Here is an 18,444-nt window from a genome sequence, read left to right on the forward strand (position 1 = left end):
TGTTCAACAAATTCTCAAGAATAAATATTCTCAATAGTAATATATATAGTCCCTATATTGTGAATCATCCAGTGCACGTCAACATTTATAATATTTTCATCAAATGTAAAAATATCTGAACTAAATTGTTTCTTTAATTTAAAATTTTTTTTTTTGTTTTCGGAAAATTTGGATTACTTACACCATCCTGAATTCAAACAGCAAATTCAGCAATCCTAGGATAAGGAAGTGCTAATAATAAACGAAGAATATGAAACGTTGAATTGTATTAGTAGAAATATATAAAAACGTTTTAATTTTTTCACCACTGTCCTCTCCCTTTCCATCTCTTTGCCTTTGTGAAAGAATGAGAGAGAGAGAGAGAGAGAGAGAGAAAGAGAGAGTGAGATCATGGATAATGAACCAAAGTCACCATTATCCACTTAATGACCTCGAGGATTACCTGCCGTTCAATTACATATAACGAAACGATCTCTCCCTAATGTACCTTCGACCTTTTCCTTCCTTCTGCGCATATAAACCGCAAGATGTGATGACTCATTGTTATCGCACGTCATGATAAATTAATTTAGCTGAAGATCCCTAGAAAAAAAAAAAAAAGAAGAATAATGAGAGTACTTTAGTAAAATATTTGCTTCGTTCGTTCGTTTTAAGCTTATTTATTTTCGAGTTAACAAAATGTAAGAATAAGTCTTTCGACTTTACGAGAATCCTGTGAAATTTCTAGATATCTACATTACAAAGATCTTATGATATTCGAAAAATAATTAAAAAAATTTCTCGGCTTTTCGATATCAAAGATATAAATGATCGGTTAATGATCGTGATAATGTTATTTATTCTCCTGCAACGTAATCCATTACGAAAGTATTCATCCATGTATCGATCAAATTAAGATCATTCGAATAAATTATTTCTGTTAAATGAATAAAGAGTAAAGAATAATGTGATACACTCGAAACGAGAGAGAAAAAGAGAAGGAGAGAGAGAGAGAGAGAGAGAGAGAGGGAGAGAGAGAGAGAGAGAGAGAGAAAGAAACGAGAGATGATCGAGTTCGGTGAAACATTTTGAAATTGCTATCTCTTCTCGTTGCTATTTTAACCATTTCTCGTAATTACGGATAGTATTCTCTTTGACAGTTCGCTTCCCTGGCCATTCATCGAAGTTTGCTTCCTATCCCTCTGTCTATCTGTCTGTATGTCTGTCTGTCTCCCTCTCTCTCTCTTTCTCTTTGCTTTCCTCCTTATCTCTTTTTATCTCTATTTTGCTTTATCTATCTACGATTCAAGCATCATTTCGCATTTAGCGTTGAATTAACGCTTTTAGCTTTTACTAATTTTGCAGCTCTTTCTAAATATTACTTAACCTCACATTCGAAATAAACTAAGAAAATGATCTTCGAATTATTTTTATTTCTCTTTTACTAATATCACGATAAATAATTAATCATGGACGCGAGCTAGTCTGATAGTAATAGTAGGAATAATAATAGTATTAATTATAGTAATAGCAGTATTAATTAGAACTATCAATAAGCATTTTTAATTAACAGTGTTAATTAGTGTTAATAATCGTGCAGTGTTAATGTTTTTAATTAATTAACAGTATTAATACTAGTATTAATTATTATTATTAATTAACAGTATTAGTTAGCAATATTAATTAGTATAAGTAAAATTGTTAGACAATGTTAGGGTAAGTACATAATTATGAAATTGTAACAGTTCGAATTTAGAAACGCTGCCTTAAAGAATTTTCTTTTTTTATCAGAGGAGACATAACATGAGAATGAAATTATGGTAGTCCAAATTTAGAAACAACGCTCCCTTAAATAATTTTTCTTAGACGAAAAAAAATCTTTTTCTATGACGATATCAAATAGTTCTTATATTTCTTGTATTTTTTATATATTCATTATGATAATTATATTCTTCTTTTTCTATTTTATTTCTGTTATAGCACATACGACAATTGGTGACCTCGACAAATTTTTAAATAAGATAACATAATTTCTTTATACTTCATTTACTATTGTGAAAAATGTCAAGGAATTCAAAAAGCACGTTCTAGTCCGCGAGTGCTAGCACGACCGAACCTACTTCTATCTGTGGAATATGTAATATTCTTGAAAAAGCATACTTGAACTATACACTCGAAAAGATGTAAGTTGAAAAGATGTAAATATGTGGTTCCAGCAATTCAAAGGACAATTTATTTTATATCGAGTGACTCGTGATTTGCGACGAAATTTTGGTACGTGGTGACGCAATTAGATTAAAAATATGCGAAGGTAGATGAGTGATTTTATAATGGATTATCTGACTGAGGGGAATGGTCGAAAAATTAAAGATTGACCTGACACGTCGTTTCTCTACCTCGGAAGACCAGAATATTCGTCGACTACTGGAACATGAGAAAATGGAAAATCAATGTTCATCACAATTCCTATGACATCTTCAGTAGATGACGACAATGTCCCGGGAAGAATTCTACGAACTTTGTGAATTTCAAGGTTATCGAGGTTTATGCAAGCAATTCGTGATACGCAATCGGATGTCAATCTATCGAAAGTATCTGAGAGCTGGTCATGAAACTTCTATCCGGCAGGTTTCTCAGGTTCGAATAAACCGAAGGTATTATTATAACCTTTTATTATGAATATTATTAAATCTTATTTAAAAGAGCTCTTTTTCTTCGTATCAGTGGGATCAAGGATTTACATAAAAAGATGAAACGATCGAAGCAACGATCATAGTTCAGATGTGTATTAATAACATTGTTTGGTAACAGTCCGGAAATTGGACGAAAAAGTACCGGGAACCGTGTAATCACCGCTTGGAAAATTCCACTATTCGTCATTGACCGCGACGATAAATGACTCCCTGTTTTTTCATTTCCGATAGAGCTTCGACAGTACAAAACTGGTATCGACTTATGTATTTATCCGTTCGTGTATATAAAAAGCAGCGGTTCAGTGCATCCAAAATGTACATGTTAACTATATATTTATGCGGCACATATAGATATCAACTTTTCATACGATTCCATTACGATTGGATTTCAAATTATAAGAAGATTTTATGTGAAATTTTATAATCACTGATATAACCAACTTTATAATCAGTGCTGATTCCCTGGCGCAATATAGTTTGTTAGTTAATATGAGAAAATAATCCGCAGAAAATTTCAAGAGAATTTTCAACGAAAAGAAATACTATCCGCAATGCAGTCCGCAGATACGCGATATCACCGAATACTTGCTGAGTTTCTAATCTGAACCTTTTTCAACGGGTCAATGAGTGATATAATGATTCACTCGATGATTCATCGTATACAATAGAAATAACAGCTGATCCGACTATACATAATTAACCCTAATACTTAGCAGCTTATCGGTTTAAAACGATGAGACAGGAATTTAAGAAAATGATGTAACGGGATATCATACGACTCTCGAAGAGCTTAAGGATTTCTTCCTTTAAGGCGTATTTCCAAAGAATCAGTAAAGTTGGAAATATTATTGTACGAGTAATAATCAAATACTCCCAGTTTGTATCACGGATTGGATTGTTAGATTCGGAACATTTGCGAAAATAACGACCAATTAAAGCAGACAATTTGAGTAGTATTTAATTTATTTAAAAAACATAAACTATTAACAAGTAAAATGCATTTTAAAACGACACCTTAAAGTACACTCTTGCAGCTTATAAAATCGTCCAAAAATTCTTGATTAAAAGTATTTATTAAATGTCACGAAACAGAACCATGAATAGAAATTTTGCCTTTGATACTTTTTAATATTCCAATAGCAATTAAATATTTAGAGATGTATTAAGTAGAATTGTTATATGGAACATTACTCCACTTAATTGAATTTTTCGAAAGAAAAAGATAATGATTGATCCAATTTTATTATACAACTATAGTGTCGAATCAAGGTATAAAAATAGAAGATCGTTCACAAGAATTTGATGTCTGCTTCGTTTTTCTTTCGGCAAAATGACGCAGTAAGAACACAGCTTTAATGTAACGTACGAAGTATTTTACAAAGAAAATAGAAAGCTCTTCATCAAGAAAAATAAAAAAAGAGAATGGGTTTCAATCAACAGAATCAAAATGGCCCACATGCTTTTCGAAAATCCAGCGAATTAGGAAGATGAAATTCGCTTTACCTGTAGATTCTAACGATGCTTATTCTAATCATAATATTGATATTCAAACTTACAAATGGTTTAGAAACTATTTAGAACTAGAAGATAGATATACGTATCTATATACATATCTCCCGGATCGTTCGCAATTAAATGTTATCTGTTATAATTGCCAAGAGAGTGACGTAACAATCCAAATTTATATTATTATTTTAATAATTTTCTTTCTAAATGAGACAAAGCATAACGAACGAAACTATGCGATTGAGAATGATAATAATTTCACTATAGACTGACGATCGAATAATAAGTTCATTTCTTTGCAGAAACGCTATCTAACGAAATCAAATCATTCTTATATTTTTTAAACTTCTTCTACATTTCCTATAGACATTCATTCTCCCAATTATATTTTGATTTGTATTATAAAATTGATGGTTTATCAACTCATAAAATGCAACCATAATGACATCCAATTAATTTTATTATACAAATAGCTTCTACAATCTATAATATAGATATAGATATAATCTATAGAATAATATATCATATTTATTCTATAGAATATATCTATTCCATAGAATAGAATACGAAACTATTAATTTTGATTGATCTTCAATGAATGTAGAAAAAAGTAAGCCTAGAGCAAAAATAAATACATATAAAGGGAATGAATCGATTAATATAAAACAAGTATCATTAAAGAAATGAAATCATATAAGGAATATTTTGATCTGTGTTAGATTAAGAAACATAACAGGAACGTCCTTTTTCCATCATCATGTTTCTCGATTCCTTGAGGCAAAAGTGGCAATCTACTTCCAGAAAAGTGGCATTTATTGTCCACTAAAAGTCTCTACGAGGCTATCTACTTACGACGGTAACGCCGGTTTATAGTTAAACGGGAAGAGTTTTTACTATCTGGTTATTGGATACTAGAAGGATAAAGGAGTTCATACATCAAATAAAATTATGTTAACATTTCACGAAAATTGATTAATTAAATATTTATTATAATTCATAACGTCAAGAACATAAAGATAACGCAACACAAAATAATTTTCCTTTATTTTATTATGTACGAAAGATTAAAATTTTCCATGCTGAACGTGACTATTTTGATGGTGTAATTTCGTGATAATGTTTCTTTTGATAGATTCGATATTTCTAAATTGAAAATGACATGAGTTACAATATTTCGAAGTTAAAAATACGTAGTATTTTTTTTTAAAAGTTAAGATGACCTTGAGATTATGTTGAAAGAAATATTTTTTTTTTGAAGGAATTCGTTTCATTGCAATATGTCGTCGATTTAAAATCGAATAATTTTTATTTGAGATAGTTCGTTTTTTTTCTTTTTTCTCAGATTATCGAAAGTACTTGAAAAATTTTTTTAAAGAAAAAGAAATTGTTACCAAGATTTACGTGGAACTTCCTGTACATATGTAAGGTTTCATCGATATAAAAATAGTTACAGATTTCGGGTTAAAACGAGAAGAGCACGTTTTATTCTTTTGGGATTCTATTTTTGAATAACTACCGCTACTACTAGCACGCTCTAACTCTCTTTTTCTTTCTTTTTTTTTTTTTTTTTCTTTTCTTTTCTTTTCTTTACCCCAGTATTGATCGAAAGATGTCACCGCGCGTCCTATTGAATCCTATATCTCCTAAAATTTACATTTATGTATATCGTAGATCGTATCGTAAATTTCTCTAGCAAAGTAAAAGGAACAATTCTTTTCAATAAATGAGCATTCAATAGAGAATCATCCGATGTGATCTATTTGTGCGAATATAGACGTAACTCCTTTGTTACTTTAGCAAAAATAAAATAATCTCTCGTAAGATTACGTAAATAAAAATAAAAAAAAAAAAAAAAGAAAAAAAAAAAGAAAAATAAAAATCAGATGAAGTGTAAGGAAAAATAAAAGAGAAAAGAATGAAAGAACGTCGCCACTTGTTCTTAAACAACAATAACAATCGATTAGTCGAAAAGTTAAGTATGCAAGAGGAAATATAAATTCAAATGGTAGAATGACTCGGCAATATATCGAAGCACTTAATCATCGATCCTTATAGAGGTTGAGAAGGGGTAAGGGAGAAAAAGAGAAGAAGAAAAAAAGAAAAAAAAAAAAAAGAAAAGAAAAAAAAAGAGAAGCAGAAGAAGTAAAATAAGCGACCGCAAAATGGTTAAATCCTCTAACACGAATGTCCTTTCTGACGTGACAGGAATACAAGATTTTCTTCAAATTTTATGTAACCACAATGGAAAGAGCATTTACATTCTATACTCACTATCGTCGATCAACGAACGCCTTTGATTTGCACCTTTAGGATAGATGTCTTTAGATAGAACAGGTTGAAGCGGGTTTAAGATTCGGACTGTTGGTCACGGTTATCGTACAGTATAGAGCATTCAAGCTTTTATTACGGCTATAAACCACTGGCTATCGTCGGAATTATTTGACTCTCTTTGGGATTTCGTAAAAGCTTTTCCATTATCTTTTTTTTCCCCTCTTTATTTTTTCTCCATTTCGTTGCTTTCAAGGAAACATCGTTTTTCGTCACTTTGATATTTAATTCTTAACAATTCATAGAGTGCAATCTCGAAATTTTTATAAAAAAAAAAAAACAGTCTCAAATCATAAATCTTTTGTAATTCAAGAATATAGAATTATGATAACGTGTAATCTTCATTTTTTAATATGTTGGTATTCGTGGAAAGATTGACTGATTATATGCTCAGAATATCGACTTATAGAAGATGGAAAGTTTTAAAAGATAGATAAATTCATGAACTTTACAATTTGCTACTACGAAATCATGGGCAAGTGTAAGTATTACCTATATTTGATAGTACGGTAGTTAACACAGAAAGCGTGGCACGAATCTCATTTACTTTTCATTGAAACAAACCTTGCATCTTTAATTCTTGATAATGAGAACCAGCAGAATGCGGAAACTTCTAACAGCAAACCGCACACACACAATTTCTCAACTATATCGGAGCTCGTAATATCAGACTCGAATTACGTTAACCAAGATGACTAAATCAATGAAATTTCTATCGATCGTTCATCACTATCGATCCCATACATTATTCACTTAATTATTCCATTTGTTATCTTGTTCATTATTCAGAAATTATTATTCTCCTAGGATTTACAAGAAGTAGATAAAATTATGATAGGTTGAAGAGAAGTAATTCGTTTCTTGTAAAGTTCGTCCAGTGAATCTTCCTGCGTAAAATCTCGAACAAGGTATTATAATAATTGTAGTGGTAATACTAATTTTCGAACAAGATGATCGTTCGTGGTCCGATAACCAATCGTTTACACGCCGTTAACGATATGCAGGTGATATCGCGTGAGGAGAACCAATCCATGGATGTGCACCGTTCAATATTTCCCTACATATTTAAAGAACGGATCTAGCCAATTCCTCTCCCTCTTCTAGAATTTGTGCGAGCTTTTAGCAAACAAACGTTCGATCGATTTTTCCATAAAGCCTTCATCTTTTGGTGTATTATTTTTTCCCTCTTTTTTTCTTCTCTCTAAATTTACGTTAAATTGAGATTTAAGATGGAAAAAATTCAATTTCAAAGTAAAAATTCTATTATTAATACAGATATTTTCGTACGATAAATGAGAATGCACGGAAAGAATTTCTAATGTGACCCGTTTGTTTTTAACATGTTAACCGGGAAGATTTTCGATCGATTAACGTGAAATGAAATTCATATTGATTAAGATTAAAATAGTACGAATGTAGATTAAGAGTTCTGGATGAACGAATGAATGAATTGTGAAAGAAGAATTGAGAAATATAATGCCCTTTCCAATTTATTTCCTAAATGATTTATATATATATATATATTTTCTTTTTTTTAACACGAGAGAAGTTAAATCTTCGTGAAAATTTAATTCATCATTTCCTCGTTAATATGCGAATGAATTAGTTGCGAATGTACGAGACAACGAGTGGAGAAACTTGTTACAAGTAAAAGTTTACCTAATTCTATTTAATGTAATGTAGAGAACTTACTTGCCCACATTAAATGAGACAAAATTATTCCATAACAATTATTCTTATTCATTACGAAGAATTATTTCGAAACATCATCGTTGTTCATAAAGTTTCTAATTATTCGCAAATTCAATCGATTATTAAATGAAATTGCTTAATATTATAACAGGAACCTATATTCACAAATAATCTCGCTTCTACATAGATATCTCCCGACAAGAAGTTACTTAAGAAAATTACATTTTAAAGGAGCGACTATTTTTAATACCAAAGTCTAGTTTCTAGTTTTCTTTATTCTTGTTTGCTTTTCTGTTTCTTTATTCGAAACAAAATTAGTCGATTCGAAAGATTATAAGTAAAAGAAGACAAGTTTAGAAGCGTGATCATACTATCCTATCGTGCTAAGTACAACGGCAAAGTCCTGCTGTAGAGAGTTGATGATGAAGAAGGTTAATGGTTGTTGGCCGTACCGGCGTAATCGTTTCTTCCTGTTAGTTTAGCAACGACATTGCTATTGCTGTTGCTGTTGCTGTTGCTGTTGACGGTGTTGGTGGTAGTAGTAACGATGAGCATCAACCGCCGTGGGCGTGTTTCGTAGTAACTTCAATGGTTAAAAGGACGACGATGACGAAGAGAACTACGACGACATTTCGAGAGTTTTGAAGGTGGTCAGGGGGTGTTGCTCGTTTACATATCGTGTGTATGTCTCTCAAACCAAGTCGTCCTTGAGAGCAAGCCCTGGGGTGTCGGCTCGAGAAATTAAACGAAATTGGAAGAACGAGCTAAATAACAAAGAAACTAATGCGTGCATAATTCGGTGTTATTCAAAACATTGTTAAAATTAATGGGTGTATTAGAGTGATTTAAAGAAATTAATCTTATCGTATGATAAGCATACTGAAATTTTTTATAATATCAAGAATGCAACCTACAAATTTCACTTTACAAGAGTATCCTTTAGAGAAATCTTTTTGCTTCGTTACTGGAATATCAATTAACTCGGAACACATTTTTGGGATATAATGTATCTCATTTTCTTTTCTTTCTATTTTTCTTATCTTTTTCTTTTTTCTATTATAAACAAATTTTCCTTCGACTCGGTATTAACGAGGTCAATTGCCGTTAAATTATTTTCCGTAAGGGTCTCTAAAAAAATAGGATCCCTACATTTTTGCCTTGTCTTATATTTTGTCATTATAGTCTTGGGGGAATGGTGCTAAAAGCGAATAAAGATTTCCATCGGGCGCACTTTTCGGTTATGCTCATTTATTTTTTGTTGAAAGCGAATAGTATCTTAACTGGAATCACCACGCGTTGCCTACCACTTCGTTCAATCTCATAAGTGCCTGGATATATAGTAATCTAGCTCGAAGCTGTTCTCGAATTTACCTCTGTGACCCTTCGCACTACTCTTTCCATCTCTTTCCCTCTTCCTCTATTTCTTTCTCACAAACACTAACACATCCTCTTCTGGCTTGACATATATATATATATATATGTTGTATGCACCATTACTGCATTCCTATTTACACACGTCGACACACATATCCGTCCACATTCGTATTATTTCGACATGAATTTATAAATGTGTGTATGCATTTGTGTGTATGCATTTGTGTGTATGTGTGTTTTTGCTTACTCGCATAAATACAGTAGAGGAACGAGAGACGACTGAATTAAACTACCCACATTGCTATGACGCATACGACGTTAATCCTATTTCTTCGATGTCCGTTGTAACTTCGATGTCCGAGCAAAATGTCTTAATGAAATAAATTTCACAGATTTGGATTAATATAACAAGGGAAGATATTCAATTAGATCGAATCAGATTTAATTGACACTGCATAAAGATTAATCGTAAAGATTTCGTTTAAACAAATTTTCACGTTTTATCGATATAATATAAATTGTCGTGATAATCGAAAATTCCTAATCTTGTGTTCGACGATGTTTATAACAAAATCGTAAAAATATTTTGTTTTTTCGAATTCAGATATCGAAATATTTCTTGCCGTTTAATACGATCTCCAACCAGGGCGCGGAGGCGCCTTAGAACTTCGAAATCGAGGAGAATATCGAATTAGCGATGGATGTGTTTTCATCCCCCACCAAAATATCACCTATCTTTCTTTCTCTCTCTCTCTCTCTCTCTCTCTCTCTCTGTCTCCTTCTCTCCAACTTTCCTCCACCGACTGGAAACAGAGTTTCTCATCCCTCGTACGACTCCAAATTCACGCTATGCGCACACACGCGATCTTAGACTACTAATTACTTGAAAGGTCTACGAACATAAGTTTGACATATTCATCGAATCCGCGATAATTCGACAAAGATAATTTGCGAAGGACGATCCCAACTCGTCCGCTTAATTCCCACATAACTCCTTTCCACTAAGATTGGTGATACCTTCTTCCACCCCCACCAATACCACCATCAATACTCATACATCAATACGACTAACTATCTCTCTTTACCAACTATATTCGAAGGATGTAAAGTATTACTACTAAGATTGAAACACGTTCGCACTAATTGGATTTTGAAATTTCAAATGGAAATCGAAAAGATCTTTTTTATTTTATTGACAAATATCTTAAATATCTTATATCGCGTTGAAATATAATGAGAAAAAAAAAAGAAAAATAAAAGAGAAAAAAAAAAGAAAGGAATTGCTAAATATAACATGAAAATGAAAATTTTGTAGAAAGCGAACGTATTAAAAATTCCTTCCCTCTTTCCATTTAAGTTTTCAACGCCACACACTACTGAAACTTGCTTGCGTCAAACCTAGGAAGAGAATAAAGTACCCATTATGACGTCAATTTCGCAGTCTCTTAACTCAGAATGGTTGAAAATAAGGTGTAAAAGAGTCCATCAAATGGACTTCTCACACATGTTTCGAAATAGAAAAGTTCGTTGCAATGAAGAATTTACGAACGTGGACGAGCAATCAAAGAATTTCTCTTTAGACGAGAAAGGACTGCACGACAGGACGATGGTGATATTTAAAATCTTCCGTGAGTCCGTTTATCTTGAGAAAGAGGGATGAAATTAACGTTACAGACATTCGTGTCGACGACGTAACAAGAATTATTTCACCTGGTATATTCTCGGAGGTGGTGGAAAAGAGTATTCAGAGGAGAAGGAGGAAGAGTCGATGCTGGAGGAGAAGAAAGAGAAAGGGGAGGAGGACATTGATGGTAGTACATTCGATACAGTCAAAGTTCACCACATTTTCCGTAGGAAGCTGCAAGTAAATTATATACGCTCGCCGCTCTCTGGAATCTGAATTCTCCAGGAACGCGATGGAATACTCCGAATGACGAGTACTCGACGCTTCCGGCTGCATGTTCCACCAAATTGATGACTACGTGCCCTATCTCTGTATATCTTTTCTCTCTCTCTCTCTCTCTCTCTCTCTCTCTCTCTCTCACTCTCTCTTTAACATTACATTCATTATTTTTAAACCAGTGGCAATGTAATCTGGTGTAACGTGAGAAATAAAAGTATAGCTAGTGGATACGAATACGGTAAGTAAAGCTTGGAAACTTTAAAAATCAATGATGTAGCTTTGATGCAATACATTTCACTTTTACATTAACATTTTTACATTAAGGTCACACGTAGATTTACAAAATTTTTCTATCGTAGAAAATAGATAAGAGAGAGAGAGAGGGAGAGAGAGAAGAGGGAAATAGAGAGAAATAGCGCGAGAAGAATTAATTAGAAAATCCTTTATCCTCGTTACCCAGCATCTGACAATGAGAGCGTTTCTCGAATTAATCTTCTCCCGTTTTGCAACGTGATCGAACACCACTCAAAGAAGAAAGATCTCTCTGCTCAGGTTGGAAACTCCATGCCAAAATCGTCCAGTTTGTCACGATGCTTTGAGAATTAATTGTGAAGCGTTTTTTTTCTATGTTTTTTCTTTAACGCTAATTTAATCATAGAAATAACGTTCATTTTTTCACAGAATTTCACGTAACAATTCACGTAATGAAATAAAATACTCGTCTGGTCTCGATTAATTACATATCTCGTAAATATATTTGTATTTTATTTGTATCTTTTAATTTATCTTCATGACGCTTATCAATAATATAAAATTTTCAATAAATATTAGCGAGTATATAAATGATAAATTACAAATTAAAAATAATTAAGAAACTAATTCTTCGTCATAATTATATAACTTTGTGTGATATATAAATTAAGTGAATAATTAATAAGTTAGTAAATAAGTTTAATTAGACGTTTTAATAATGGAAAAAGAGAATGGAATTTCGGTAATCTGGTTGGAATTCTTCTCTCCAAAGAAATATTATCCACGTATGCGGATAAGTTCAAAAAAAAAAAAAAAGAAAAGAAAAAAAAAGAAAAGAAAAAAAAAAGAAAAAAAAATAAAAAAGGGAAGAAAAAAGAAACTTTAGCCGCCTGCAGGATAAGTTCTTATTTCTCGCACGAAGACGTAACTGCTAGTGGTGGTGGTACTAAGGAAGACAAGTTTCGTGAAAATACATCTGCCGCAGAGAATGGCTGACATATTCATCGTGCATTCTAACGAAGAAACGAGATCGTTAACCTCTTTTCTCAGCTTAACTCTTTCCCCACCGTGAAAAAAATTTCTTGTCGTTTTTCGAGTCGGGCCTTAATTCAAGTATAACTTTTCGCACGTTTCGAAAATATAAAATAGACGAATTTCATTCGAAAGAGGAAAGTCGAACGAATGAACAGGAAGAAAATTTGTAAACTTTCAAGTACTCCACTCGAACGTACATGTTTTTAAGAGGGGGAGAAAAAAAACAAGAAAGAAAGAAAGTAAATTCGATCGAAAGTTTACTATACTAATTCGAGAAGAATCAAAGATAATCTGATTTACGTACGAGAAGAACGAAAGAATTATTTCTTTAATATTCCAGTTTTTCTTCATATCCCTTTATAAAGAATTATTATTATTAATAATACACACACACACACACACACGCACACATACACATACATATATATACGTTTTGCAACGTTCAGCATAGATGCATAATGGGATTTGTGGTCCCTTTGGCCAGATTTTGGCCACAGAGTGGTCTTCTCACAACAAGACCAATTCGGTCTTAGTCGTTGTAGCGTGAATACAACATACTCTTCTCTAAATGAAACATTTTCACAGTATAATTACTTATTATTAAAGGATAAATTTATGGTTCACGAAACGTCATAAACCTATCTATACTTTTCTATATCATTAACGTCAACCTTTTGTTATCAATTTCTATACGAAGTACCTGCAGAAGGGAGACTTTCACAGAAGCCAAATGGAAATAATAAAATTTTAAATAAAAATTTATTGTTCCTTTAAAACAGTAAACCATTCTATCTTTTACTCTTAGTTCTTTACAATTCCTTTACAATTTAAATTCCTCTCACGTCGAGTTTTAAAATAGCCAGTATTCCGTTACGTTCTCAGGTACTACAAGCATTCGTCTTTTTCGTCTTCCAAAGAATTTTCCGGCCGCGTTCGTCTTTATTTTCTACTCTCGATGTGCACTACTACGACAACGTTCGGTACTCGGCAGAAACGATTTTTCGATGGTCGATGTTGAAACAGAAGTTCGATCGAGGTCTACGTGCATCGTAACAAGAAAGAATTCGTGAGTTACTGAATCAACAATCTGGATTCTCTTTCTCTCTCTCTCTCTCTCTCTCTCCCCCCCCTCCTTGTTTTTTCCTTCAAGTCCTCGGTCTCTGTCTGTTCACTTGAGATACAAGAGATACAAAACCAACACGATCAAATCGATCGAGTTTCGCAGGCCGTCGCTATTTCTCAACGAAAATTGTTTCCGTTGGATTGCTTCGGTGCTTACCGATTGTGTCAACAAGAAGATCTCATCCCATCGATGTTCTCCAATCGATTCCTACAAGATGCATAAATGTATTAGCATTGAATAAAATGTTTCGCAATGAAAGGATATAAAAGGAAAGAATTTGTCTGTTCGCACTTGGCAATCGATCTCTATGTCTGGCAGAAGACATTAATTCGATTCGCGGGAAACACGAAGATCCTGCAGCGTTCGCAAATTCGTCGAAATCAATGGAACGCAATCAAGTGTACGCGAATAGCGGCTGCGGAGGCAGCGACTTTCAGATATCGACTATCAATTGGAAAAATATATCTATTATCACGAAATGTATAAAGTGTAGCTCCTTTGTTCCGGAAAATTTATTCGAACGAAAAGCGTCAACTGTTCAATAGGCGATTCCTATTATTATTTTACTCGGCGATAAATAATTGCAAGAAATAAATATTACAGTATATCATTTTTACTTTCGATGATCAAAAAGAAAGAAATGAAAAGAAAAGAACAATAAGAAAAAAAGAGAGAAAAAAAGAAACATATCCTACAATCTACCTCTCATACTATAGCAAGAGAAAAGTTTATTATGATTTTAACGACGTCCTTGAAGATGGTAATAGAGTGAAAAAATCGTTACTTTCGAACGGAACATTCGCGTCAAAGAGCAAAACTAACTACATATATTCAATCTCTGTTTCTCTCTCTCTCTCTCTCTCTCTCTCTCTCATTCTTTCTCTTTTTGTTTCTTCTCCAAAAAAATTTCATGAAAAGGTGTACCTTTATAAAAGAGTTAAAAATCGAGGACCGGGGTGAAGAGAGAATCGGCAACGGAACTATGTCGAGTTCATGGTTCACCAGTCAATTTTAATAGCGGTATCCCTTTGAAGGAGGTCAACGATGTTCGTCGTCACCGATTAAAAGCGTCGTAGTTGTACTGGACAAATTTAAAAGGGTCGAATGGTGAACACCACCTACATCGAGCTTCTCTATGAACATATGTAACCCCAGGCATACAGAGATACATAGGTATGTGAGCTACGTAATACGCGCCACGAATTTATTACACGCATTGTGATTTGGAGGCACGGTCATTTGTCGAAAGATTAAATTGCAGCAGCACCGAAAAATGACTCGTTCCATGTGCTACGGCTTTGTGCCGCTATCATATTCGTTTCCGACACTTCTCTTTCTCTGTCTCCTTCTCTTTCTCTTTGTCTCTCTTTCTCTCTCTCTCTCTCTCTCTCTCTCTCTCTCTCTCTCTCTCTCTTTCTCTCTCTAATTCTTTCTTTTTCTCGTATCGCATGCTAGATTTTGAAACGATACTTTTAAAACTATCCGGTTAAAGGTAAGAATATATAAATGGTAAATGGGTACGGTTTAAAGTATTACCACATTTCATCAAAAATATACTTAGATATATATTTTTATCTAAGAAGCTTTTCAACAAATTGAGTTTTCAATTTTGTTTGAACTTTTGTAAACTTAAATTTTATTCAGTATGAAAGTTATGTTATATGTGGATAGAAAAATTACATTTTTTTTACGATAAAATTACTTTTATGAATTTCAAAATAATACTTCTAATTTCATACCCAAATGTATGAAAAACTTTATGCTAAAGTAAGGAGTTAAGAGAAGTTTCATAAATCAACAATGTTCATTGTGTTCCAAATTAAATGGTGGTAAGTTTTTTATAATTGTTCTCACTGATTACCATTCTTAAGATAAATTTACATTTCCTGAATAGCTTAACGCTAACATCCTGTAAATTTCATTATCTTCTAATTCAGAGAATTATTTTCACAAAGTCATTTCAGTAACGAGTACTAGCATATCTAAAAAAAAAATCAATTGCTTTTTCGTACCTACTGATTTCCTTTGAAATTTTAAAATCTTCCTATCAAAGAAAAACCTATTCCCTTGATAAAAATAATGAGATATATGCACATAGTTATATATGAAACACAGTTAGGATGAAAATAACGTAATCCTGCGTGAGTATGCTCAACGAAATAAATAAAAATGTAACGATGTGATACAACATTTTGCTTTCATCCAATTTATCTCATTTTTTTTTCTTTTTTTTTTTTTTATTCCATCTTACCACTGAAGTCCTTTCTTGAAGGATACTTCGTTGATACCACATACTACTCTAACGATGTGGCATTTTTCGTCCTTTTTAACCGACACTATGTGACCTGAGAAAGAAAAATGGAAATCTAGAAAAAAAAAAGAGAGAAAGAAAGAGAAAGAAAACTGAACTGGATATTTTTCCTCTTCTTCGTGTCATTATTTCCACCCTATAACCTCATAAAATAAGTAAACTTTTTACAGAATGAACATTCCACACGACGTTATTAATATTGATCGACACTCATTATTAATTACGAATGTCTTTCGAAATCGATTCACCTGTTGACCTGGTCTAATAATAAGTTCTTAATTTTTATTGTTACACGTTGTTTGGGGGTGTCTTCGAAAAAAAAAAAAAAAGAAAAAAGAAAAAAAGGGTCTGCGAATATTCAATGTTATTCGATGCTGGAGCGTAGTAAAGCGATTCGAATAAATGAACTCTTTTAAGAGCAACGATAAACGAGAATAAGATCTCGTTCGCGAATAAAACGAGGAGTATGGAGTATAGGAGTATGGAAATGTTGGTGAAAATCGTTTAGAACGCTTGAAAAATCGAACCAGACCGTTTAATACGAAATATTGAAATATCGAACAGGTAAATATCGTTGTTGTATACGAGAGAATCGAGAGATTTAGAAAGGGGGTCGACACTGTGAAATAACAAATGGCAAATAATTCGTAACGGATATTCAAACTACCAAAAGCATTGTCCAACGAAAAGAATAGCAAGGAGAGAGAGAGAGAGAGAGAGAGAGAGAGAGAGAGAAATAATCACATTGTATATAACCTACGTTTCATAAACTATAATATCTATTACGAATTATATAGTTATTAAAACTTTTATTCACAAATTAATAATTATTGTCCATTCTTTCGTTTCATCTCATTTCTTCCTGTCTATCTTTATTTTCGTTTTCATTAAAAAAAAAAAAGAACTGGACAAGAAGAAGCTCGAAAAAATAGCTTGAAGGAGCTTGAAGGAGCTTGTAAAAATACGCCATACTACGAATTACGATGAATCGAATCGGATAAGTCTTCGCCGTTAACGAAAGCTTCGAAATAGCGGGAAATAAGCTCAAAAGCATTGGAAAAGGCTACAGGAAGCTCTAGCGACATAGAAACGAAGCGAAACTTTACAAATTTAATCGAAGCGTTGAAGACTTGAGGTCTCCCTCACTTTTATGCCGCCTCCATTATCGAGCTTTTTTAAATTGGAAATATCGGAAAAGTTTGCGAAAAGGGCGTTACATCGACGATAAGCAAATCAATGGTTTTATAAGAATGAACGATCGTTATCGAAATAAATTTTCCGTTTTAACACTATCTTCGTTCTGTTCATCGTGCTAGGTCCTTTGATGATGAAAACGCAAACGCGAGTAAAAGAAAAAAGAAAAAGGCTTTGACCTAAATTAAACGATTTTCTCTGGCTTCGGAGGTAAGAAAAAAAAAAGAAAAAAACAAAAAATACAAAAAAAAAGTATAAATGAATTTTAAGCCACACACACACCCATATATATGTATATAATAATTACCGAAATAGTGATTCACGTAAAAATATAGGAGCATTAAATAAAATAATACATGAAAAAAAGTATGAAATGATAAAGGAGAAAATTACCGACGAATTTCCAAGCAAAATAGGGGATTGGAAGAATTAAAAAGTCGGACGGTCAGCGTTTTCAAATTCTACCCTTGAACCTGCTTTCTATTGCACACTCACATTCTTGATTGTTCTCTCTCTCTCTCTCTCTTATTTTTACAACAAAATTTCATGCAAATAAAGTAATGAGTCCTGAGTAAAATATCAAAGGTTTTGCGTAACGAGAATCACTAGCCATCGTGATCATAGTAATTACTTGAAATTCAGTCTTTTAAAATATTCTCTCTGTTGTTTTTGAAAAAGAACACGATTACTTTGTAATATCGATCGTCATAATCATAACTTTCTCGAAAATATGGCGATTTAGTGAAAAGATACACGTTATTTCACATATTCGATTCGATACTCAATCGATTGGATAAAATCACCTTACAAAAATATTTTCCCTATAATCTTTAGCATAGTATGTATGCAGTTATTTAATGTAGTTATGTATTTTATTTCATTTCTAGAGTTGCGATTTAAATTTGCATGCAGGAAATAGAAAGAGAAAGAGATAAAGGATCAAAAAGATTCAAAAGTAATCACAAAATGGAAGTATTTTCGAGCGAATTACAATGACAATACAAAACTACGAAAGTAGATGAGAGACGAACAATTTAAAAAAAAAAATAAAAAT

The 18,444-nt window shown here is 32.7% G+C and overlaps 1 protein-coding gene across 4 annotated transcripts in view; it reads right to left on the minus strand.

Annotated features, from left to right (window-relative positions):
• The window catches only part of LOC124423129 (inactive dipeptidyl peptidase 10), an 81,482-nt gene that overhangs the window by 54,392 nt on the left and 8,646 nt on the right, over nt 1-18,444 (minus strand). The gene's annotated exons all lie outside the window — the stretch shown is intronic.

Source organism: Vespa crabro, chromosome 3 (assembly GCF_910589235.1).
Source record: "Vespa crabro chromosome 3, iyVesCrab1.2, whole genome shotgun sequence".
Lineage (NCBI taxonomy): Eukaryota > Metazoa > Arthropoda > Insecta > Hymenoptera > Vespidae > Vespa > Vespa crabro.